The sequence below is a fragment of the Pongo pygmaeus genome, chromosome 4 (assembly GCF_028885625.2).
Source record: "Pongo pygmaeus isolate AG05252 chromosome 4, NHGRI_mPonPyg2-v2.0_pri, whole genome shotgun sequence".
NCBI classification, from domain to species: Eukaryota; Metazoa; Chordata; class Mammalia; order Primates; family Hominidae; genus Pongo; species Pongo pygmaeus.
In genome coordinates this window covers 131,743,665-131,770,533 of record NC_072377.2, presented here as the reverse complement: position 1 = coordinate 131,770,533, position 26,869 = coordinate 131,743,665, and the positions used below count along the sequence as shown (strand labels likewise).

At 41.1% G+C, this 26,869-nt stretch overlaps 1 protein-coding gene across 4 annotated transcripts in view; it reads right to left on the bottom strand.

Annotated features, from left to right (window-relative positions):
- Positions 1-26,869, bottom strand: part of MEGF10 (multiple EGF like domains 10) — a 241,187-nt gene that overhangs the window by 157,870 nt on the left and 56,448 nt on the right. The window contains exon 1 of one of the 4 annotated variants that reach the window (XM_054489463.2): positions 16,259-17,027. The exons of 2 other annotated variants lie outside the window; for them this stretch is intronic. The gene's annotated coding sequence lies outside the window, so the exon portion shown is untranslated. Of the gene's footprint in view, positions 1-7,255; positions 7,275-16,258; positions 17,028-26,869 lie in introns of those variants that run through there. One more of the 4 variants, XM_063665199.1, reaches the window with a different exon arrangement.

Sequence of the window (26,869 nt, the reverse complement as noted above, 5' to 3'; positions counted from 1 at the left end):
GGGTTGGGAAGGGCCTTTTTGATCTCTTTGTCTTGTGAAGAAAGAAACTGAGGCACAGAAGAGTTTTCTCAGGTGTCTAACATCATATGGTGTGGCACAGCTACAACTCAAGGCAAGGTCTTTAGGCTCCAGAGCCAATATTTTTTTGAGTATTCTGGGTTATCTAACAGAACTCTAGGGGAGAAGTGTGCTCCTCTCACTCTGGAAGCATTTCTTTGTTGTTGTTTCATTCAAGGCCATGCCAAAGCAAAACAAAACAAACATTTTCATGGATTAGTGACATTGACCTTGAAATCTGCATCACTGTCAATGCTTTTCATTTGCTCCAGGATTAGAAAACATTAAAAAAATTACCTCAAGTTGATGCAATTCTAAAAGCAGGCAGCTAAGCTTGGCTCATGAGTAATGCGGGAATCTCAAACTCGGCTGATTCCACCACCCCCCGCAACCCAGCATAAAGTACCTTTAAGATAAAACTTGAACTGAGTCAATGAAGCAAAACCTCCTAAAAGCATGTCTCTCCTTAAGTAGCTCCGCTTCGCCTGGACTTCTTTCCTCTAACCATGGGTTCCCCATTGGGCCTTCAACAAGGAATCTGAGGCCCACCGCTAACCACCCGCGAGCATCTTCGCTTAGCTGCCAACAATGCTGGGCCACAGTGAATGGATGGGACCGCCACTGCACATGGCTCTTTCTTCTGGGGCACAGCAGTCGGAGCCAAGCTGTGAGGCCCAGTCCCCTCCTCATTTCTGTAAGTGCACCATGGAAGAAGGGCACGGTGGTTCCCAGCATACGCTAAATGGGTTTTGCTCTACCTGGGGTTTTACTTATGCTGGATCCAAATCCTAGACACAAATTGGGAAGCTGCCTGTTTTTTTAAAGAACTGTTCCTTAGAACTCAGTGACAAAACTTGCCTGGCTTGCACAGACCTTTCTTCACTCACTAACACTTTGTTCTGAAAATCTGCCTGTCAGGACTTGGTTGCCATCCTTCTCAGCAGTGACATATTTACCATTAAAGGAAACAGAGAGGGCAAAGTCAGCCACTAACCCATGAAAACACTGTAGTCTCTCTTCTGTACCAGTGAATGCATCCGCAAGCCACCGGGGCCCTAATTACATGGCCTCATTTTTGTAAATAGCACAACCTGGCCAAGAAATGAAAAGTGGTCTTCCAAATTCTCTAGCTAAGCAGAAAACTCCTTAGGTTAAGCTATAAGAAAACCTCCTTGGGTGAAGAGTTAATGTCTCAGTTAATGCCTGCCACACCTGAACTCTAGAAAAAGCCAGAATGATAGGAGTCCTGTCCTTTAGGGAAAGAGCTACATGTAAGCACATGCTCAAACTTCTATAAACAGATTAAGGTGATCACTTTCTGAAAATATTTGGCTTTCATAACAATTCAATATAATTCAATATCTTCAACCAAAGATGATTGTGCAAGGAGATGACAACTAGACCTAGACGGTTAGCTTATAGGATATTCATAATCATAAAAATCAGATTCTATAGCAGCCATGGCCTTCAGTGAGGCACTCTAAACCATCCCCGGTGGCTGCACAAACAAAACAGCATTTACATACTGCCTTGGAAGGAAAGCAAGGGACTTTTTTTTCCAGCCCTAGCTTGGCAGAGCTCCACATCACAAGCTTTTTTGTTTCTGTTTTTGCTTTGTTGTTTTTTTTAATGGCGGAAGAAAAGTGCCTTTGCTTCAGGTTGGCCTTCACCAAAATAAAAGTGGACCATCTGGCTTAGCTATAGTGAGGAACTCTCCACACCTGAATCCTTGGCGGGGTTCAGGCACAGTCATCACTCTTCTGGAAGCAGGATCTCTTCTCTTGGGTGCAATGAACCACCTCACATGTCTCCTAGCCCAGGTGAAGTGTTTCCTCACTGGCAGGCCTCTGCTACTCAGCCTCCCCTCACACTTTCACCCCCTCAAATCTGGGTGCATCCTATGAAAACACAGCTATGAGGCTAATTGTTCAATAACTAAAAGTCTGAAATACAAACTGTCCAGGCTCTTTCCTTACCTCATATTCTCCAACGATGGTTCTCACTAGCTTTTGATCTATTTCACTGCTTATTAGCACCTCCTCTAGAGGAAAAATGAGTCTTGGGGGGATTTTAACCAACAAATTCTATAACCTTTTGGCCTCACTAATGTATGGTAGGAAATAAAGTCAACATTATCCATTTAAATGAGTATTAGGACTGTGGGTTAGGTTCAGTTTTTCATGTTTTTCTTATGTCACCACAATTCTGAATAATCTTGAAATTAGGTCCACAAATACTCTTTTAATGCCTTGGTCTGCTCAGGCTGTTAACAAAATACCATAGACAGGGTGGCTTAGCCAATAGAAATTTATTTCTTATGGTTCTGGAGGCAGGAAGTCCAAGATCAAGGTCCTAGCCAATTTGGTTTCTGGTAAGGGCTCTGTTTCTCAATCTCTTTCCACAAGCTTTGAGGCATCCTTCTTAATACACTCATAGGAACATACCTCCAGGCCAGTTGCAGTGGCTCACCCCTGTAATTCCAGAACTTTGGGAGGCCGAGGCGGGTGGATGACTTGAGGTCATGAGTTCGAGACCACCCAGGCCAACATGGCAAAACCCTGTCTCTACCAAAAAATACAAAAATTAGCAGGGCATGGCGGCAGGCACCTGTAGTCCCAGCTACCTGGGAGGCTGAGGTGGGAGAATCACTTGAACCCAGGAGGCAGAGGTTACAGTGAGCTGAGACCATGCCACTGCCCTCCAGCCTGGGCGACAGAGGGAGACTTTGTCTCAAAAAATAATAATAGTAAACAAAAAAGAACATACGTCCTGATAGTTGTTCTAGTTGGCTATTTCATCCCAGCTCATGGAAAGGGGCACAGAGGCACAGAGAGCTGAGGAGTCCCATAGCCCTTATGATGCGGTAACATAAAGAAATTAAATTCAAACTCTGGCTTTCTCCAGAGGGAGACTAGATGTGCTGAGGTCAGGTCACCTCTCAGGCTCTCTCAGGCCAGGATGCTTCAAAAGACTTCTTGATTCAGGGTCTAGAAGGAGCATTATCTAGAAGCTTCTGCCCAAAACAAGACCAGAGCTGTGGTCTGTTGGAAAGAATTTTGCAGCTTGCCTGAATTAGAAAGGCAGAGTTTGTATGCTAATTAATTCAACAAGTTCAATGTCCAAAATCATACGGCATATTAAGGAGAGCTCAGACCTGAGATACAATATGCCAGGATTCTGAAATAGACTCACCCAGTTAAAAACAGAAGTGACCTAGACAAATCCTTGAGTAGAAATTAAAATCTCAGATACAAAAAACAAGAAAGCCCTACTGAGCATTTGCTATATGCCAGGTATTATCCTAAGTCCTTTTCATTTATTTTCTCAATTAAACTTCATAACAGCTCTATTAAAGAGCTACCATAATTATCCCCTCTTAAATTATAAGGAAACTGAAGCATAGAGTAACTGTTTCACAGATATACATTCAGTTAACAATGGGGCAAGCCAGGATTCAAAGCCAAGATATCTGATTCTAGGACCCATACCCCACTACATTCTAATACATCCACACCTTAACTTTTCAACTACATTTGTCCACTGGACATAGAAGTCAATGCTTGAAATGTGTACTAGAATGCAACTCCAGGAGGGCAGGAAATGTGTTTAATCTTAGATATTGCCCTGTCCCTAGCATAGAAGATTGCATGGAGTATAATGAGGGCTCAATCAATATATACTGAATAAATAATGATGGGTTGTGTTGCAATTAGTGAAATTACTGCAATAGTCTCCTTATTGTCTTCCCCATTTTTATTTCATTTTCTATTTTTATCATCAATGATAAGCCTTTGCTATCTACTGCCTGGTGAATTTAATTTAAGCACTGGCAGCCAGGTTTCCAGGACTTCCCTACTTGGCTCCAACCTACACTTCCAACCTTATTGCTTTTTTTTTTTTTTTTTTTTTTGAGATGGAGTCTCACTCTGTTGTCCAGGCTGGAGTGCAGTAGTGCAATCTCGGCTCACTGCAACCTCTGCCTCCTGGTTTCAAGCGATTCTCCTGCCTCAGCCTCCTGAATAGCTGGAATTATAGGTGCACACCACCATGCCCAGCTAATTTTTGAATATTAGTAGAGACTGGGTTTCGCCATGTTGGCCAGGCTGGTCTCAAACTCTTGACCTCAAGTGATCTGCCCACCTTGGCCTCCCAAAGTGCTAGGCTTATAGGCATGAGCCACTGCACCCGACCCCAACCTTATCTCTTGATATTCCACTATACAAATCCTTTAGTCTGGCCATCCCTGCTTGTCCTTGCCCATACTCCTCCCCCTCCCCAGGGCTGTACATTTCTGCCATTGGGGTACTCTCTCCTCCTCTGTGATTACACAAAGCTCACAAATCTTTCAATGTCCCATCTCTTCCAGGAAGCCTTCTCTGGTCACCAAATCTGGTGATCTCTCCTTCTGAGATGGATTCACTTGGAACAGATTACCTGCTTCCTCCTCCTTTCCTTTCTTCATAAACAGACTGGCAAGGTGCTGAAGGCTGCATCTTGCCATTTTTGGTATTCTCCTCAGCATGCAACAAAGGCTTGCCTCATAGCACACACGTGACCAGGGGTCAACTGATCTATGCAGACACATCTCACCTAAATGCAAACATCTGCTGATTTTTTTGAAATAATTTTTTAACCTTTAAAAAATTTGCATAACTAAACATTCATCATTTTAACCCTGTTGTACAACCATCATCACTATCTAGTTCTGGAATATTTCCATTGTCCTAAAAGAAAAAGCCATGCCCATCAAACAGTCACTCCTAATTTTTCCCTTCCCCCAGACCCTGGAAACCACTAATCTACTTTCTGTCTCTGTTGAGTTGCCTCTTCTAGATATTTTATATAAATGAAACCACACAATATGTGGTCTTTTGTGTCTAGCTTTTTTCACTTAGCATAATGTTGCTAAGGTTCATCCATGTTGTAGCATGTATCATACATACTTCATTTCTTTACATGACTAAATAATATTCAATTCTGTAAATATATCACATTTTGTTTATCCATTTATCAGTTGATGGACATTTGAGTTGTTTCCACCAAAAATTATAGTTTTGGCTCTTGTGAATAATGCTGCTAGGAGCATTTGTACACAAGACACTGTTTGAACACCTGTTTTCAATTCTGCTGACATTTTACCAAGGAAAAACAAATTCATTCACTAGCAGCCTCATCCTAATTCTATAGTTAAGATAAATAACTTTTTGTTTAGTAACATACTATCTTAAGAGACATTTATGCTTATGAGTAAATTTAACTGTTTTGTATTCCAAAATATTGTAAATTCCTTATAGTTTATGCCTTCTATCAGAGACTACATTTTCTAACATCTGCATTTAATTAATAGAATCTTATTTAAGCATTTGAATGATTCTTTCATGAGAAGCAGACCTGATTCCTATATGTGTTAATTATTCTTCCCTATTTTAACATTACTTGGTTTTAAATAATAATAACTAATATATATTGAGCATTTACTATGTGCCTACCACTATGCTAAATGCAACAATCTTTGAAGTATATGCTATTATCTTTTCACATTTGATGAAAAGAGGCTTTAGAGAGTTTGAGTAGCCTGCCCAAAGTTACCAAGATGTCAGTGGTAGAGAAGGGATCCCAGCCCAGGTTGTCATACCTCATACAGTAAATGACAAGGTCAGCAATAGACCCAGAACATCAGAATCTTGTCTGTTAAGCCACAACTTTAATCACATGTGTTTGTGTAAATCAACATCCAACCTGTAAGTCCAATGGCCAAAATGAAGGTATACATTTAGTACTCAGACCTCTCATAGATGTGCTGCACCCATTTCAAAGTGAAGGGCCCCAAACTCTCTTTTGGAGAAAAAAAATGCTCCTATTTTCTCCATTTCAGTCTACCAACTCCATATTATAAAAGCAAGCTGGAACGTTCTATCGGTACAATGACTCATGGCTCACTTTAGTATAATATATGCAGCGCCACACTGATCGATGAGAAGGGTCTTCTCAAGAGAAAAAGGACAACAGGTTGTTCTGGGACTGGAAGCATGGGTTTGCAGGTATTGCTCCTGTGGCTCACTGAGGAGCTCAGGAAGTGTCAGAGGAAATGAGTGATGGAGATAAGCCAAAGACTTCACCCCTCATATCAACTCATCCCAGTTAGAGAAATCCAAGAGAAACAAAGCATTCCACTATTAGACCATAAGAGAAATGTCATCCAAAGATTCAGGAAAACATCCATAATCCATAGAGTCTTCTTCTGATTTCTCCTGACAGATTAAAATGAATGGGAGGAGGGTAGAAAGTGGGAATGAAAAGATTTGCTGCTTGGCCAACCTAGAGAGGTGCATTTGTTTTAGATTCTAAAGAGTGGGACTCTGCTAACACTATTGATCTCTTAGGCACTGGAGTTGCTGCCTAGAGAAGTAAAGCAATCACCTGTGATGGTGCTAATGCATTGCATTCTGACACACAGCTCTCTGACTATAGAAGTAAGGGTGAATTGATGGGTATTTAAAGCTCTAGGCCCTCCCAGCTGCACCAGGATTCAAATTATGTGAGAGTTTCCAGTTTCCCACCATGATAGATTCTTAATTCTACATTAAACATGGGACTTTAATTTTTGAATTTTTTATTGAAGTGTAAAATGCAGACAGAAAAAAAGCCATAAATCAAAATTGAACAGGTCAATAAGTTTTCACAAACTGAACATACCCATAACAACCACTGCTCAGATTAAACGTAATGTCAGCATCCCAGAAGCCCTTGTTGGGCAGGGCCCTTATTCTGACACAAAACTAAGTCCCATTAAGCATCCTATGCCTACAAAAGCATTTAGTATTATATATACTGCTTGGGACACAAACAACAATAATAAAAGGGACCATTTAACTTTCCTATTTTTTAAAAAAGTGCTGCACCTACACAGAACTTCAAGGATAGCACAGTATTCAGGCCTCGAAGCATTGAGGGCAAGCCTCTCTATATCACACAAATGGGGAGCCAAATGAACAGGCCTAATGGCAACAAATTGAAAATTAATGAACTAATCAGGAGAGTGTTTAGCATAATCCTTTTGCCACCCACGAAGTCTCCTTTTCCCATTCTCCACTTCAAAGTCATCTATATCATTGGCAAAACCATTTAGTAAAGAAGAAACAAACTGTAATGGGGGGGGGAGGAATGAAAACATAATGAAGAAAATAAAGCCACTTGCCTCTCTGAAATCCGCTTGCTTCTCCTTCTTTAATAGATTTGCAATGATAATCTATAATCAAGGTACAATGACAGACATAATTACTAGGAGCTCTAAGTGACCTCAAGCAAATCACATATTGCCCTCTCCTGGACACAAACCTCTTATCTCAGAGACAAAAGGATTCCTACTGGCCAGTGAACACCAGCTGCCTAACACTTGGTGTAAATGGGCTCTCCAGAACCCATCACGTCCAGAAAAGGCTTTCCCTGTTCTGCCTCGTTCAAGTCTGTATTCTGTGCCTAACTTAAAAAAAAAAAAAAAAAAAGGAAACAAAAGAAAAGAAAAGCCACCTACAAGTATCCACAGGAACTAGGAACTAAGTCTCCCTTTGAAAGAAACCCAGAGGCAAAGGCTGAATGAATGACATACTTTTTCATAAAGGGAGTAATCAGGCTAAAAGAACAATCCTGTGGAAAAAGTCTGCGACCTTTGCAAAGGCTGTGACCTTGAATTTGAATCTTGTTCTGACACAAAGAATGTAAGCAATTATTGGGCTCAGGATTAGATCTTTACAGGAAGTTTGCAACCCTTTCCCTCCAGGGCTAGAATCCAGTTTGAAAGTTAGGGATGAGGGAGGGTATCTAAATGGCATCTGGAGAGTCCCCCAGCCTCATAACTGTCCAAACTTATCAATAACTTTCTCATGGCGCTCATTGTATTTCAGACTCAAAAAATTCTTAGCTTCAAAACAGCTATCTAGATCTGGAAGGGAATTATTAATATATACACAGTGACCATTCCCAGGAACACAGAATTGTTCTCTGAAGTCATAGACCTTGATTTAGGCAGGCTTTTAAATCAGGTACCTTTGATGAGCCTGGGGACACAGGGAGGCTTTTTTATTTTTAAAATCAGTAATAAAATCCTGCAATGAGATAAGTCCTGCAATCAGTGTGATGCAGTAGAAAATAATTCTTCCTTGGCCAAAGATCCACTGGCTTTTTGACAGACTTGTGTTCCCCCAACGCCATGTCTGCAGCTCCAAAACCAGAGGATTAATGATGCTTCCTTGGAATTACTTTTTTCCTTCCCAGATCCTACCTCTGACACATTGCTGCAAGTAGTTTAACTGTGGAAGGCCTTGACCTCCTTTCTTTGTCTCTCTGATTTAAGTGTGTCTGTTTCCTTGGGGCTACCAAGCTCAGTTGGACGGCTGGCCGCAGCGGAATGGCACATCAGCCAACCCCTGAACAATGGGTCCTTTTCTCCGGCTGTCACATGAACAGCGTTGTATTACAGCCATTGTCCCTTCAAGTAGAGAGGAGAGGCACGGGTTCTCACAGACCAGCTATTCTCTGTGACCCCCTCTGGCCAAGTCACTAAAATTTAAAAACACACAAAAAAGGCATGCCTTTTCAATGGGGCACTGTAAGTCTAACAAGGATTGTCATGCATATATTGGCCACCTGCATCAGCACACCTTGTTAAAAATACACATCCTGGGACCCCACTACGTACCTACTGAATCAAAATCTAGGGAGGAGCCAGTATCTGCAGGTGATTCTCGTGCCTCTAAAGTCAGAGCACAGGGTAAACATGCCTCAAGCATTTCTAACCTCACTCATGGTCTGATTTTGCACATGTGTTTAAGGAACCAACTGAAAGCAGGGAGGATACTGGAAGGACAAATACTTTATACTTTGGTTATCAAATCTTAGTGTTGGGGGAAAAACACCTGAGATGAAGACAGGCGAGAACGATGAGGGCTTTAGACGATAATAGGAATGTGGACGTGGGTCATCAATGAGCAAGAGAGGAGGAGTGCAGGGACAGCAGGACAGCGCTGAAGCCACCTGGTGGAGGTGGTAGCCTTCAGAAAAGGATGGGTGGTGAGAAAGTGGCAATGGTAGGATGAACTGTTAGAAAGTAAGGATGTTTAATATTTAGTTTTAAGTATTAAGATATGAACTCTTTCCATAGTCCCAAACCTTAAAATTCTAAACACTCAAGCCACATATTTGGTGGCATTTTATGAAGTGAAGGTTATTCGTGGCTGGGTGGGTGGCTTCAGATCATCTTTAAACTTCTTAAGGGAAAATATGAATTCAGATCCAGGTGACACTAGAAGAAACAGGAGCCCTGTCTCTGTCTCTAGCCCCAAGAATCCCATAGTGGTTGAAAGGAAGAACAGTTTTCTCATTTTACACCTTCTCATGGAATAGGGAGGAAGATTTCTAGCCAATTTTTACTTGAATCTCAATAGGTCCCCCTAATCTCATCTAGTTTCCATAAAATAACTGCAGTGTAATGTGAAGGGTTCCTTTAATGCAGATAGTACTATGGGGATGGGAAAGTCCCGTAAGTGCCTATCATAAAATTATTCTCAAATGTAAACTCACCACTACCATGGAATGGTTTAATCACTATTGCTTGAAGATGCTTTGTAAATTCCTGCCACCACATGTTTGCTGAGCCCATTCCCCCACCTAAGATGCCCCATCCATTCAAATCTCTCCTTCAAGGTCCCACACTGCCAGGAAGCCTCCAGTGAGCTCTTGTGGCAGCTCTCAAAACTGCCACTTGGCTCTTACTATACCCAGGCTTACCTGCTCAGTTGTTTTTTTTTTAATTGTTGAGGGTACATAGTAGATGTATATATTTATGGGTTACATGAGATATTTTATATGGGCATGCAATGTGTACTTTTTTAGTCTGCTTTTTCCTCGAAGGCAAGAGCTTCTTGGTAATTACACGTGGTATTTACCCTTATTCCCTACACAGCTAATAAATATCTAATAAACGGCCAGGTGCAGTGGCTCATGCCTCTAATTCCAGTACTTTGAGAGGCTGAGGCAGGCAGATCACTTGAGGTCAGGAGTTCGAGACCAGCCTGGCCAATATGGCAAAACCTCATCTCTACCAAAAATACAAAAATTAGTCGGGTATGTTGACACGTGCCTGTAATCCCAGCTACTCGGGATGCTGAGGAAGGAGGATCGCTTGAACCCCAGAGGCGGAGGTTGCAGTGAGTTGAGATTGTGCCATTGCACTCCAGCCTGGGCAACAAGAATGAAACTCCATTTCAAAAAACAAAACAAAACAAAACAAAAAAAACCTGGTGGAACAAAAAGTAACTCTCCAACCTATTACTTTTTTAAAGAACCAAGTCACATCTTTTTATCAATTCTTCATCCAAACTCAAGTACTTTTCTCAAGATGTCAATAGGGGTGGACATTTAAATTTTTTTGTTTTGATTGTAGGATTAATCTTCTGTGCCACCAAGCAAAAATTTCATAGTTCTATTTCACTCTGTGAGGAACAAGTTAAATTTGTGTGTTTTAGTTTTCAATTTGCCATCAAAAATTATTTTTTAAAAAAGCCAAAATTCTTCAGCAGAAGGTATTCCAAAGATCCATCTTGGGAACCACCACCTGTGGCTATGTTGAGAAACAGCCAAATCTGTACAGCTCATCTGGGTCAGACGAAACGTTAATGACAAGGCACTTAGTCATCCTCTAGGATGCTCCCAAAGATAAGATGTTTTTAACAGATGCTAATATCCTGCACATGTACCTATCAAGATGAGGTTTTCCATACTGAAATACTGTTTTCTTTGTCTTAGAAGTGGGAAGCGGTACAATTTATTGCCCTCTAAGTAGGAAATTGAGGTGGTTAAATGCTTTACATAGTTTCTTTATCTAGGAGTATAAATCACTAGAAATGAAATAAGAGAGGAAATCACTAGAAATGAACAACCATAATAACAGGATGTATTATTACATTCACACTTTTCAGATTGGCTAATGCCACAGAGTTTGCATTACCAAATAACATCCACACAGTGACTTGCCATTCCACAAATAAAGTTCTATAAAGTAAAGTAACATTGGTTTCTACCTCTTTTTTTCCTCATGGTATGAGAAATCCTTTTGTTAAATGCTCTAAATTAGTCCTCTGCGATAACTATTTTTAAAAAGAGTTAGAATGACCATGGTGAACAATAATACAAAATGGTAAAGAGAGACAAAAGATAAATTAAAAATTTTGGGACATTCAGATATGAAGAATGAATGAATGACTGAATAAAGAGATTAGGAGACCAGTTAAAAGACTTCCAAAGGTTGGCAGAAAAATGATACAGGCTTATGCTAAGCTAGAAAAAGTTCATTTCAGAAACATAATTTTAAAAGAAGACAAAGCAACAGAACCCAGTGAATCTTACATTAATTCTTAAAACTAAACTAATTATTAAAACCAGATACTGGGTACACACCCTTGAGAAACTGAGAGTAAAGGCAGTCCTCAATATTGCTTCGTTTGAAGTCCATCAATGTGGATATGTGTACTGCATCTATTGATGCTACTACCTCCCTGCCCTGTGTCATGACAACACTCAGATGCCAGCTAATGAATGAACTTTTTATGTTGTTTATTTTATGGTGCAGCTGCCCATAAGCCAATAGTTCAATTTTTGCAGAATCACCATCCTTGTCATTACCCAGAGAATTATTCATTCACTTATTCAAATGTTACTGCATAATTTCATTATTACAAAAAAGTGAATGGGAAATGGGAAAATTAAAAGCCTAATAGTAATTATGAGAAGTGTTTGTCTCACAAACTAAGTAAGACAAAGGTAGAAGTTATTAGACATGCCAAAAATGGCAAATCTTTTCGTCTGAATCAGACATTTATTGAACTTGAGCTGGTCAACTGTTGTTGAAATGAGGAGAAAATAACCAAAACTGTGTAAAGTTTAAAGAAAGAAAAATTAGAAAAAGGAGTATACACTGAATGCTGTGTCTAAATAGCAAGATATAATTAGAGATTTCATAATATATTTGGCTCTCTAGGGCCAGAATCCCTTATAATATATAGGCTTTTATACAATCTTCAGACCTATTTTCAGGAAGGTGTCCTTTCAGGAAAGAGGGGAAGACAGTATTGAACCAGTCACCATGTTTCTGATCAAATACAAAAACAGAGGCAGAAGTGTTTTATAAATGGAAAAGCACAGAGCAAAGTTGGTTTTTATTGGCATTGTCACTTCCTTTCCAGTGCTCTGACACTGTCATTCCAAAAACCAAACCAAAACCATCCTAAAGGATAAGCTCAGCTCTTCATTATACTGCCTGCAATAATGTGCAACATGTAACATTAATTCAGTGGCATTTGGTGTTTCATAAGTCCTCTTAGGACATTCTGTCTTGTACTTTTTCTACTCCAAGTTATTTGTTGTTGTTGTTGTTATTATTATTATTATCATAATTATTATCATTATTATTTGAGACAGAGTCTCACTCTGTCACCCAGGCTGGAATGCAGTGTCGTGATCTCAGCTCACTGCAACCTCTGCCTCCCAAGTTCAAGTGATTCTTGTGCCTCAGCCTCCCAAGTAGTTGGGATTACAGGTGTGTGCTACCACTCCCGGCTAATTCTGGTATTTTTAGTAGAGACAGGGTTTCGCCATTTTGGCCAGGCTGGTCTAGGATCCCTGGCCTCAAGTGATCTTCCCACCTCAGCCTCACAAAGTGCTGGGATTACAGGTGAGGCACCATGCCCAGCCCCACTTGAAGTTATTAACTTCCTAGGCTATGTCTAGCCAAATTGGAAATTCCCAGCTGGCTTTTCCACACCCTCCATATGTATACAATACTGTCCCAACCACTTTGTCTGCTAAGAAAATGTTGACTATCACTCATCCATTTACTTTTCTCCAACATTCTTTAGGCATTTATTCCATAACTACTATGGGCCAGCCACTTGTATAAGAGCTTACAATAAGGAATGATGAACTCACCAATCTATTAGGGATAAACATTCAGATAATAAATATGGCTGATACAATGTGATACATGCTATATTAAAGCTATCCACAAGAATGGGAACTGGAATGAGATATCGCTAAGTTTATGAGAGAATTGGGAGAAACTTCAGAGGGAAAGTCTTCAAAGGGATTTGAATAGTGTCTTAAAAGATGAATGGGTGGTAAGTGGTTGGTTAGACAGGAAAGAGGGCCAAAGACATTTTCAGAGGAAGGAACAGCATACACAGCTGGGTCATGGAAGAGTGAGAGCGCACAACATATTCTTGAGATAGTAACAAGATCAAGATCAGTGGGGGCTGGAGAGCCGGGGACCAGAGAAGCAGAAAATAACCCTGAGAAGTGCTGCAAAGGTGGTCTTGTGTATAGTGGTAAGGAGCTGAGACTTTATGCTGTAAGCCAGTGTTTCTCCAACTGTGATCTGACGTCACCTTTACCAGGTTCACTTGGGGATCTCAAAATGCAGATTACTGGCCCTTACATCTGGCCCTGGAATCCTATTTTCAACATGCACCCAGGTAACACTGACATTCACCATCCACAGAGCTGCCAAAGATTTTTAAACAAGGGAATAACATGATCAGATTTGCATTTTAGAAATACGCTATTAAACCAAGCAGACAATCACAAAGAAGGTAAATTCACTGCTGCTAAATGAGCATGTGACTTGAGTTTTGCATTAGAATCACCTGGGGAACTTGTAAAAATGCAGACTTCTCACACCTCACAGAAGACTTACTACATCTAAATCAAGGCAGAAGGGGTTAGGGTTTATATAGTTTGAACCACACGAAATTGCCATTTATTTAGGTCAAAAATGGTCAAATATCAACAATTTCTCATAGTTCACTCTAATATTTTAACAAGTCTCCCCACTTCATGCTTCTGGTATAAACCAAAGTCTAAGAATAGTGAAATACAGACAGAGATAAACACTTTTCCCTTTTCATTAATTATCGATGTTGTTACTCACTTTGATTAATATGCAAAGATGGAAGTAACATAATTTATGTACCTAAAACAAATGTTAAAAGAGAAAAGGGGGGGGGTTCAAAAACAGCCACCAACGAAGTAAGGCAGCTAATTTAAGTATTTTGGAGCCAGAAGGAACACTGGAGATTATTCTACTCTTTCCCCACCTCTCAACACAAGTTTATACATAATAAAACTGATGCCTAAATGGAGAAAAGCAATCTGCTTGAGGTCATAGGGAATATTTTGTTCAATTTCTCAATGATACGTGCTTTTTATGTGCTCTTACGTGCATTTTAACGGGTATGGAAATTGTGTAGCTAAAAATACTTGGGATTTAATTTATAGAATGCTAGGTCACACACTTGAAATGGGAGGCGGCACATAAAGCCAATACTCATGCATAGCCATTTTTAAAATATAAAACCTAAAACAGTGCTTGACATGTAATAGATGTTTAATAAATACTTACTGAACAAATGAGCGACCTCTAAAAAATAGGTTAAAGAAAGTATATTAATGCAAAGGATTTCCAAGGAGGTATACAGGCTGTGAACTGAGTGTAGATATCCCACCTCCTCACCTGTTCCAAGTAGTCTTTGGTGCCCATCCATGACCTACCACCCTATAAATTCCAGCTCTGCCATATACACCTTTATTTTTCCAACTGAAAGTGCCACAACAAAAAAGCAATACAAAGATCATGTCTGAGCTAAGTTTGACAATAGGTGGTAGTGAAGCTTACAGATGAGCACAGTCTTCAAAGTCCATCCAAATAGGAATAATAGCTAACACTTACTGACAGCTAATAGAAGGTATACTAGAGGGATATAACAATAGTTAATGCTAGCTATACAATAATAATAAAGCTAATTTGTGCCTACTATGTGTCAGGCTTGTTAGTCCTTCACATGCATTAACTTATTGAGTCCCTTTAACAATCTCTGATGTAAGTGCTATTATTATCATTTTGATTTTACATATGTGGATAAACAGGTTAAGTAACTTACCCCAAAATCACAGAACTGAAAAGTGGCAGAGTTGTGAGCTGAACCCAGGCTGGCGGGTGCCCAGAGTTTACCAACTGAACTCTTTGACCTCTCAGTGATAAAATTAAAAGTTCCCTGCAAGCTGACCTCTTGGAGCACTCGTGTCAGAAAGATGACATTTCTGGATAATATAAGTTGGCCCCAGTCTTTCTGTCCATAAGGAATGAAACATTTTTATTTGGGAAGCCTATACACAAAGTGAGACCCAGGATATAAAGGAGTAAGGCAAGAAAAACAAGAAGAAATGTCATTTTCTTCTGCCTTGGCACAGCATGGTTATCACTGCCTAAGAACAATAATAATGGCTAATTTTGGCTAATAAGATCTCCAACTTTGACTTTCCCCTAAAGAATGTGGGTCCTTGCATGAGGATATTTTCTAAAGAAGCAGCAAAGATATTGCCATCATTCATCTGCTCAGTGGTGTCACTAAGAAAAATACTTCCAGAAAGAAAATTAAGGCCAAAACACTTCCCTAAACCAGGCGTAAAAGTCCTCTAACAAGGAATTTAAAAGAAAAAGATCAACACCGGATTTATCTTTCTTAAGTAACTATCACTTGAAAAACCGTCCCTCCCAGCACTCCTTAAGGAGCCAAGCATACTGACAAGGCCCCTTTGGTCTAAGACTGCGACCTCACACCCCTACTGATCGCTGAGAACTCAGGAAGGGGGAGCATCCCGCCAGCCTAGAGCGTTATCTGCACAATCTGAATACCAAGGACGGGAGAAAGAGAAGTTTAGAAAACAGTGAAGATCCCAGAAAGGAAGTTCAACTGACCTAGAAGAAAGGGCCCAGCTGAAACTGCCTTTCAAGTTCAGTCCTATTCCCCACAAATCTCCCTACATCCAGCTATATCGCCCGGCAAAATGAAACAAACACAAGGCAAGGCAATACAAGGGCAGGAATTATGCAAAATAAAATGCGTAATGAGGATGTCTCTTCATCAAAAATACTCCAGGATTTTCCTACACAATCCCATGTAACAAAACCAAATGTAAACAACAATAAACCCTTGAGAAGCCCATGAACAACGCAGACTGAGCCCATCTCGCCCCACCTCACGCCGCACCCCGGTACCCTGGCTAAGGAAAATGTGCCCCCCGCCCATGAGAAGCCTTCCGGCGTCCGGCCAAGGTCCAGCAGCCGCCGGAGTTGAGTTTGCCCAACCCTTACCCAGGTCCAGAGATCTTGAGAATCGCAGCGCAACCTTTTCTCCCCTTGGCTTCACCCAAAGCCAGCCAAGACACAAAATCTGTTCCAATCAACGCGGTTAGCGTCCAAGCAGCGTCCCAGAGGAAAGCGATCTTTGGGAGTCTTCTTTCAGGGGTAAAGGTGGAGACGCGGGAAAGAGGAACGTCTCAACGCGTTCCCAGTCGCCCAGTTTTGCGAACCGGGAAAGTACTTGCTGCAAACTTGAATAAGGTTTTCTCTGTCTGGCCCGAGATGCTGGGGGGGGAGGTGGGGGGGGGGGTAACCCGAGCCGGGATTCGAGCAGTTGCCGCTGCTGCAGCTGCTGCTGCCGGGGCAGTGGCCGTTGGGGGGTTGTCGCTTGGCGCCCCGCGCAGTCCCTAGCGCAACACGCAGGATCTTCCCGGCCTCACTGCTGCACCTCGATCGTGAATCGCCCCTGCCTGAGCGGCTTCCACCGCCTGGTGGGTGACCCCGCCAAAGGCCTGGTCGCGAAGTTAGCAAATGTTGGGGTCACCGCAGGGGTGACCGAAGGGGTGTCAGAGTGGGTGCCCGCCGGATTCCCAACCCCCGTTGGGTGCGAGTCCCTCGTCAGAATCCCTGGGAGGTGTTCTAGACCCTCTGTAAAGATTTGTGGGACGGTGGCCGGCGCCCGAGCAGCCAACTGGAGTGGACGGCGGGTCCTCAGTGGTGTCAGGGGAGAAAGCGCAAAAGTGGGACCCAGAAAGGATGGTGATTAAGCCGTGCCAGAGAATGTGATGTGGCGGCAAAGTACATGGAAAGGTGGGGCGGGGAGGTGAAGGCAGAGGGTGGAGGGTGGGATAGTCTGCTTTACCAAGGCGGGGCGGAGAGAGAACTCCCGGGACGCGCAGGAAAATCCCCCCAGGTCCTCGGAGGCCTCGCGCGGCAATTTATTGGGGAATGGCTCCCTCTGCCGACTCGCCGAGGAGGCCCCGGGAGGCCCAGTGATGGAATGTTAAAACCACGAACGGGCTCTTCCATTTGTGGGTTAGACAGGACGTGAATTCTGGAATCTGCTTCTCTGACTGTCCATCTTCCTCTTCCAGACTAAAGAGTTTTCCAGCTTTTACAGGACCCCAAAAGATACAAATTTGATTGCTGCAAAGTTCTTTCTTGTGTCGTTGAATTCTATCCCCCTCTCCCCACAAAAAACAAAAACAGGCTTAAGCCCCATAACCACTCCAGATAACCATCTCCTACCAGGCTTCTCTTCCTCCCATTAATAAGAACTCTTTCTTTTTAGAGAGACTTCAAGAGCATTCAATAACGCTCCTGGAAAATAGTACAGACTCCATATTATGTTTCAGTGAATAAATGAATGGAATGAATGAACATAGATATGTTTGAAGCCCCTCACCATCCTCTTTACTCTCCCTGGAAAGGGAAGACTGTTTTGGTGTTTGTTTGTTTGTTTAGCAGTCATCATTGCCCCTTCTCTGGTAACAGTACCTCCATTTTTCTTTGAGATACCATCCCTGCCACAAGGACAGCAGTCTGGGCGGGAAGGTCAGTCAGGATGGTCCAGCTTTTCCCTGTCCAGAAGAGAGCAACTGACCTCAGCTAAGCCCCTCAGGCCCTCTCTGCCAGGAGTTGGAACTTTGATCTGGGCAGCACAGGCACAAATAATTCTAGAGGTGATTAATCCATATGGCTATTTTCTAAGGAAATTGGCCGTTAGTTCATGCCACTTATTACCCAAAGATATTTTGCTTTATGAAACTTGGTTGCCCCACTTTCCTTTTAATTTTTTAATCAACTTTATTGGGGCATAAGTTACATTCAATATATTACACTCATATTAATTCTACAGCTTCATGAGTTTTGAATAATGTACACACCCATGTAACCACTGCTTCAATCAAGATAATGAAAAATTCCATCACCTCAGAGGGTTGTCTTGCACCCCTTTAAAGTCAACTTCTATCCCACCTCATATTTGGCCCGCTTAGCTGTTTTCTGTAACTACAGATTAGATTTGTCTTTTCTAACATTTCATATGAATGGAATCACTTACATATTCCTTTGTGTCTGACTTCCTTCACTCCACACAATGTTTTCGAAACTCATTAATGTTGTGCCTGTATCTGAAGTTTGTTCCTTTTTATCACTGAGTAGTATTCCACTGTATGGCTATACCACAATTTTTTACCAGTTTACCAAAGGATGGACATTGGGGATGTTTTCAAGATGGGGTTATTATGAATAAAGCTGCTAAGAACAATCTTTAACAAGTCCTTTTGTGGACATACATTATTATTTTTCTTATCTTACAGGAGTAAAATTATTAATACAGTAACTGTGTGTTTAACTATATATAAAGATGAACTGCTTTCCAAAGTGGAAAACATTTTACATTCTCACCAGCAGGATATGATAATTGCTTCACATCCTCATCAATACTGTCTTCTTATTTTTGCCATTCTAGTAAGTATATAGTGGTATCACATTGTGGTTTTAATTTGCGTTTCCCTACTGACTAATGATGGTGACCATAAAAGATGTTTACCAGCTTTTCATGTGCTCTCATGCCAGCTATTCTTTGATAAAGTATCTGAATTTATTGCCCAATTTTTAATCAAGTCTTTGGATTCTTATTATTGAGTTGTAGGAATTCTTTATATACCAGGCATTTGTCAGATATATATATAACAAATATACATTCCCAGTCTGTTTCTTGTCTTTCAATTTCTTAATAGTGTCTTTCAAACAGCAGTTTTTAATTTTGATGAAGTCCAATTTATCAAGTGTGGTTTTTTTGTGTGTGGTTGTACTTGTTAGGTTTAACATAAGTAATCTTTGCTTACCCCAAGGTCATGAAGATTTTCTATGGCTTCTTATAGAAGCTTATAGTTTTAGCTGTTATATTTAGGTCTACGATCTATTTGATGTTAACTTTTGTGTATGGTATGAAGTAAGGGCTGAGGTTCATTACTGTCCACATGGATATCCAGTTGTTTTGGCACCATTTGTTGAGAAGATTGTCTTTTTTCCCATTGAGTAACTGGATACCTTTATTGAAAATCAATTGGCCATAGATGAGTGAGTCTATTTCAGGATTCACTCATTATTCCTTTCATTTGATCTATATTTCTATTCCTATGCCAAAACCATACTGTTCTGATTGCTATAACTTTATAATAGGACTCCAACTTAGATGTAATAAGTCTTCCAACTGTGCTTTTATTTTTTTTCAAAATTTGTTCAATACTTCTGCTTTTGTTTTTGTTTTTATTTGGTTTTCATCTTCCATGTAAATTTCAGAATTCGCTTGTCAATGTTTTAAAAATTCACTTTTCTAATTGAGAGTGCCTTGAATCCATTGATCAATTTAAGGAGAACTGACATAACAATATCGATTCCTCTCACCTATGAACATGTTATATCTCTCCATTAATTTAGGTACTCTTTGATTTTTCTCAGCAATATTTTGTAGCTTTGAACATAGCAGTATTACACACTATTTTAAAAATGAATCCCTAGGTATTTTATTTTTGATATTTCATAGATGGAATTATTTTTGAGCTATTACAAGTATAGCAGGAAAGTAAATGGGATTTCAATTTTGGGGAACCATGGGCATAGTCTCAGAGAGTAAATCATAATTGGTGCATATTCGAACGTGTATCCAAATCCACTCCTTGAAAGACTTAATAAAAGGCATCAGAAAACCAACTTCGACACCACCAGCAACCACTGGGGCAGCCACCCCAACCCCTATTCCTTTTCCCCTATAGGAAAAAACTAAGAAACTCAAGAGGAGTCATCAGAATTCCTGCCATGTGGGAGTCATCAACCCAACTGGTGACTTTTTTTCTGCTCCACATATAAGAAGTAAGAAGAATATTTCTACCCTCCTATGACAGGTTAAGTAAAAATGGAGGGGGAAGCAAGAGAAATAATCACAGGGATGAAGAATGCTAGCAAGAGGTAGAAGCCAGCCATCTCCAACCCTAGTTAGACTTCTGTGAAGTGGGGCAGGCAGATTTACCCTCCCCACACATTTCAACAGGAGGAAAGGAATTGGAAAGAGACAGTAGGCAGCTTCTGTTCCCATCATTTGGTGAGGCAAAAATGCCTGAGTTTCCTTAGGGCCAAATCGACACCACAAGAGGTATCTGGGCTTAAGCAATCTTGTCTTTACTCTGCCTAAGAGGGTTGCCTGCTAGTGGAGGAGCACAGCCAAGGAGCAGGAGCTGAAGGTGGAGGGGGCAGAAGAACTCGGGTTGTGGTCATCACCCACATCAGAAGCCTGTGCAACTGGGGCCCCTGCTAGGCCTACTGAAGAGCCTGCCCATGCCCTGCCCTTCAGCAGTGTCCAGACATCTACCACAGGCACAGTTGGCCATCCCGTGTGCACCACAGCAGCAGCAGCTAAGCAGATGCCTGTCCTTTCCTTCATCCCTGCTCCAAGACTCCAGGAGATACAGAAAAGATGAAGGAAGAGCGGGAAGCAAAGGAGCAGGAGAGAAGCAATGTACACACAATGTACACACAATGTACACACAATGTACACACTGGACCCTGGTCACACCTGGACTGACAGGGAGAGTGAAAAAGTGGATATGAGACTCGAGATATAAACTTAACTTTTTAAACCTGAAAGTGTCTGAAGTGCCACAGACGCTTCCTGAGACGTCATGAAGGGACAGAAAACTCTTATCAAAGCATGCCTGAAAACAATGTAGGAGAAATCAAATAAAAGGACTTCATGTTAGTATCCCACTGACTCTCCAATAAACTGGTCACACAGCAAAAGAAACTGATTTTCAGTACTTTAAGCAGAAAAGGAATTTATCGAGAAGCTACTGGGTGCGGAGTATAACACCCAGAGGGCTGGAAGACTAGGTTAGGAAGATGGTGCAAGGACAGAATGAAGTTCTATTCCCAGAGTTAAAATCATTCCTTGGAACTGGTCTGGGAAAGCCCTGCCACTGGATGCCAGGTGCTGGAGTTCTCACCATCAATACCTTCAGCCCTGGACACTGACTCTGAGGCAACCACCGCCTCTCGGAATAGGAGGTTGCTGACTTCCCTGAGCTGCCAAAAGAATTCTCCATTGTCCCAGGTTCCAATTCAAAGCCCAGGGCCGATGCATTTGATTGGCTGAGCCCCAGACGCATGCCCAAGGCCCCTTTGGAAAGGAGTCCTAAGAATGCAAGTATATGCCCTTTGTTGTTTCTCTCCTGCGAGGAAAGCTCTTCCTCTCAGCAAGTCTCATAAGCAGCGTTGCTATAAGCCCATACAGTGCTTTGTGCAAAATGAGGAAAATGCATGCCTCTAGTTGGGAAAATAAGCAGGAATCTTTCCTTTCTCCAGTGGCTACAGAACACTGTCAGGAATCAGGGATCACAGCATGCCTGGATTTCAGTCTCACGTGCCCTCTCTGCTGGGAGCCTTTGTGCAGTGCACAAACTGCACGCGTGTATGTAGTAGCCCTGCTAATAAGGTGAGTGTTTCTCAAATACAAACGGGAATGCAAATGAGGTAACAAATACATACTACAGGAAGACATCAGACAGGGAGAAACACAGTTAACATGATGAGCACACAACTTGATGGGGGCCAGTGGAGAAATGCTATTATGAAACCACCACAAGTGAACAAAAGCCAGGCAAATATTGGACTTGGCTGAGCACACACTTCATGTATTAATAAAACTGAACCACCATCACGAGGAGCATCTCTTTGCATCTTGTATGGAATTTGTCCTCCAATGAATGGAGGCACCAAGTGATATTGACAGAGAGAAGGCACATCTGAATCATCAAGCAGAATTACTTAGAACCAGCAAACGTTTAATCAGTGCAAATGTTACGATTTACAACACCACCCCTCCTGAATGAGAGGATCATTTTCTCATATTTAACAAAGAAGATTTATAAAAAATTTTGTATGTTTTCATGTTAAAATTAATATTCATTTGTTCACAAGTACGACAATAATTTAGCCAAGTGTTTTTGAAAGAAAACAGTGGATATTATTTTAATACAATATAATAATATATAAACTCTTTTGCCCACATATTCATGATTGAATTAAAAGTAAACACTAGTAAGTTATTGCTATTTTCATCCTGAAAGTAATAGAAATAGAAATAGAAAAGACAAATAGATTGATCAGATCATTTTATATGAACTAGTCTGGAGGGAAAAAGCAGATTTGATTCAATTAAGTGATTTGTCTATAACACCATCCTGCATCAGATCAATTGTATTGTGCATGTATTATCCCGTCAAGCTTCTAGGTTGGTTGATTTTATAGATGCTATGTCTGGAGTCTCTTTCTATAGTGGGGTGCTGGGTTGAAAGTCTATTTGGGGAGGGTTCAAATTACAATGGAAGGAGAAGTATTTGACACAGACTATTGTCTTTCAAGTTTTATTCTAAACTGCAGCAAAAAAATGAGGCAGTAATTAGACAGGGATATAAGATCACAGGAGAGTTTTCTGAGGTGGGAGGAATTGCTATTTTCACATGCTGTTGGGAATGACCCGTGGAGATCCAGTGTGGCTGAGTGGTGGCTCGCTATCACTCCAACACTATTTCTGAGAATTCTTGGCTATTTTAGCATTCTCTGTGGATGACCTTTTCAACAATCCCAGGCTCTCAGTTCCAGGATCTCCTTTCTTCCAATGAACATGCTCTCCATCCTACCTCAGCCACTCACTACTATTGCCACAACCTAGACTTTGTCATGATCAATAATTGCGGCCTCTCCATAATCTCAGTTTCAAGCATCTCACTCTTCCATAATTATTTTTCTAACTCTCTTGTTCACTCAGTCTGGACCACCAACTCAAATAATTCTTCTAATAAATCAGTATCCAAATCCATTGATCCTAGCCTTTTCATGTTCCTCAACATTTTAAGTCTTTGCCTCCCTCCTTACTTGGCTTAAATACCATGGCCTGTCATCATGGTAATTTACTTCCATACACTCAACTCATTTGCTCCTCTCTTGCTGCATTTTACTCACCTGGCAAAATCCCAGTGCTGGTTCAGTCCAACTCTCCAAAAACTCCTGGTGGCACTGGTGCAATTTAATGTGTTGGAGAAAAGTAGAAACACAAACATTAATGAGCATCACTCTAAATTCATGACTACTAGTACTAAGTGGATCCTTGGCACTACCCAGCAACCCAATTATATCTCCTTAGTTCACTTGCTCTTCCATTCTTCTCGATGGTGACCTTCTCTCTTTTCAAACATCCAATATCTCTTCTTTCACTTCACTGTGAGTTGAAGACCTTGCTTCTCATTTCCCTATTTCACTGAGAAAACTGAAGCAATTAGAGAAGAATCTCCAGAAACTTCTGCAACTACAGCTGGTCATCCACCTTCATGTCTGGTCGTGTGCTTTGTCTTCCCTCCTGATGAATTGACCACACTCTCATTTAAGGCCATCCTCCTCACTTATGCACTAAATTCATTCCCTTGGTCCTCCCAAATGACGTGAATTTCTCCCTGTCTTTCCTGCATTATTAATTCTCTCCTCTCAACGAGAGTATTCCCATCAGCATTCACAAACATTATTTCTTCCACTTAAAAAAAGAACTTTGTTTGGTTCTCCTCCTACAGCTATTCTCTTCACTGTAAACTCCTTGAATTAAATTTCTAAACTTAGTATCTTCATATATTTTCCTTCTATTCTCTCTTAAATCTCCTGTAATCAGGGTTTTGACCCCCAACCCTCAATTTAATACTGCTCTCTTTTTTTTCAAGGTAATCAAATGAGATCCAAGTTGCTGAAACCAATTGTCAGAAACATTTTTCTCTTCCCTTCACTGAATATCTTCCTTGACTTGATATCCTGGATACCAGACTTTTATAGTTTTCTCTTTTTCTCTCTGGTGGCTCCTTCTGTGTTACCTTTGTTGGTTTCTTCACATCTTTCCAAACTCTAAATTTTGAAGTGCCCAGGTCTCAGTCATTGGATCACTTTTCTTTTCTAGCTACAATAACTCCATAGACTATCTCATTCAGGCTCAGAACCATAAATACCATTCCTTTACTGACCACTCCTAAATATAGATCTTCAGCCTTGACCTCTGCCCAACTGCCTCCTGGACATCACCACTTGGTTCACAGATGGGCATTTCAAAATTAATATGTTCAAAACCCAACTCCTAATTTTCCCCTAAAAGTCTGCCCTTTCCAAATTCATCCCTGTCATCTCCATCTCAGCAAATGGCATCTTCATCCTTTCATTTGCTTATATCAAAAACCTTGGTGTCATCCTTGAGCTGCTCTTTCTCTCACACCCTCCATTCAAACTATAAGCAAATTCTGTAGGCTCTACCTTCAAAATACATTCACCAACCTACTCCAGACCTTCATCATTACCCCTGAATTAATGCACTGGTCTCTTTATTGTTCTCCCTGTTTCTGACCTTAACCCTCCACCAATCACTCCCAGTGCCACAGCTAAAGTTATCTTGTTAAAACATAAGTTAGATGTTTCTCTCTTACTCTAGCCCCCATGTTCTCCCATCTTAGAGTCAAAGTGTTCACAGCGCCTCTGTTTCAAGTCTTGTTCTCCAGAAAACGGACTCTGAGATGGAGATTTGTAGGTAGGAGGTTTCTTGGCTTTGCTCTCAGGAGTAACACTTGTAAGGAAGTAAGGAAGGAAAGCAGAATTGGGCAGAAGGACCAGTGGACTGTGATATAGTTACAATAGGCCCACAGAGCTGGCTTGAATTGAGGCAAGGGCACCCAACTCTTATACTCCCTCAAGGACAGTCTTTGGATGTGGTCTGCTCCCGGGAGAGAGCATAACCTTGCAAATGAAGTTCTTTTCTGTTGAAGGCAATTCCAGATGAGGAACTGAGCTAGGACCCATCTACAGCCAACAACTCTTGCCTTGGGAAATGAGTGCCTTGGTCCTGAAGATACTTTGGTCCCCTTGCTTTTCTTCAAATACACCAGACTGACTTCTACCTTAGAGCCCTTGCAGTTCCCTCTGCCTGGAATGTGTGGCTTGCTCCCTGATCTCCTGCACATCTTACTCAAATTTCATCTTCTCAATGAGCCTTCTTATTCAGTATTGTAGCCCATCACCCCTTCCCCAACACACCTGATCCCCTTTACCATGCTCTACCTTTTCTTTTTTAATAACACTTTTCACCTTCTAATATCCTATATAATTTACTTATTCATTATGTTTATTGTTTGATATGTCTTTTTTTCTTTTTCTTTTTTTTGTTATTATTATACTTTAAGTTTTAGGGTACATGTGCACAACGTGCAGGTTTGTTACATATGTATAAACGTGCCATGCTGGTGTGCTGCACCCATCAACTCATTTAGCATTAGGTATATCTCCCAATGCTATCCCTCCACCCTCCCCCCACCCCACAACAGTCCCCGGTGTGTGATGTTCCCCGTCCTGTGTCCATGTGTTCTCATTGTTCAATTCCCACCTATGAGTGAGAACATGCAGTGTGTGTTTTTCTGTCCTTGTGATAGTTTGCTGAGAATGATGGTTTCCAGCTTCATCCATGTCCCTACAAAGGACATGAACTCATCATTTTTATGGCTGCATAGTATCATGGTGTATATGTGCCACATTTTCTTAATCCAGTCTATCATTGTTGGACATTTGGGTTGGTTCCAAGTCTTTGCTATTGTGAATAGTGCCACAATAAACATCCATGTGCATGTGTCTTTATAGCAGCATGATTTATAATCCTTTGGGTATATACCCAGTAATGGGATGGCTGGGTCAAATGGTATTTCTAGTTCTAGATCCCTGAGGAATCGCCACACTGACTTCCACAATGGTTGAACTAGTTTACAGTCCCACCAACAGTGAAAAAGTGTTCCTATTTCTCCACATCCTCTCCAGCACCTGTTGTTTCCTGACTTTTTAATGATCGCCATTCTAACTGGTGTGAGATGGTATCTCATTGCGGTTTTGATTTGCATTTCTCTGATAGCCAGTGATGATGAGCATTTTTCATGTGTTTTTTGGCTGCATAAATGTCTTCTTTTGAGAAGCGTCTGTTCATATCCTTTGCCCACTTGTTGATGAGGTTGTTTTTTTTTTTTTGGAAATTTGTTTGAGTTCATTGTAGATTCTGGATATTAGCCCTTTGTCAGATGAGTAGATTGCAAAAATTGTCTCCCATTCTGTAGGTTGCCTGTTCACTCTGATGGTAGTTTCCTTTGCTGTGCAGAAGCTCTTTAGTTTAATTAGATCCCATTTGTCAATTTTGGCTTTTGTTGCCACTGCTTTTGGTGTTTCAGACATGAAGTCCTTGCCCATGCCTATGTCCTGAATGGTATTGCCTAGGTTTTCATCTAGGGTTTTTTTGGTTTTAGGTCTAACATGTAAGTCTTTAATCCATCTTGAATTAATTTTTGTATAAGGTGTAAGGAAGGGATCCAGTTTCAGCTTTCTACATATGGCTAGCCAGTTTTCCCAGTACCATTTATTAAACAGGGAATCCTTTCCCCATTGCTTCTTTTTGTCAGGTTTGCCAAAGATCAGATAGTTGTAGATATGAGGCATTATTTCTGAGGGCTCTGTTCTGTTCCATTGATCTATATCTCTGTTTTGGTACCAGGACCATGCTGT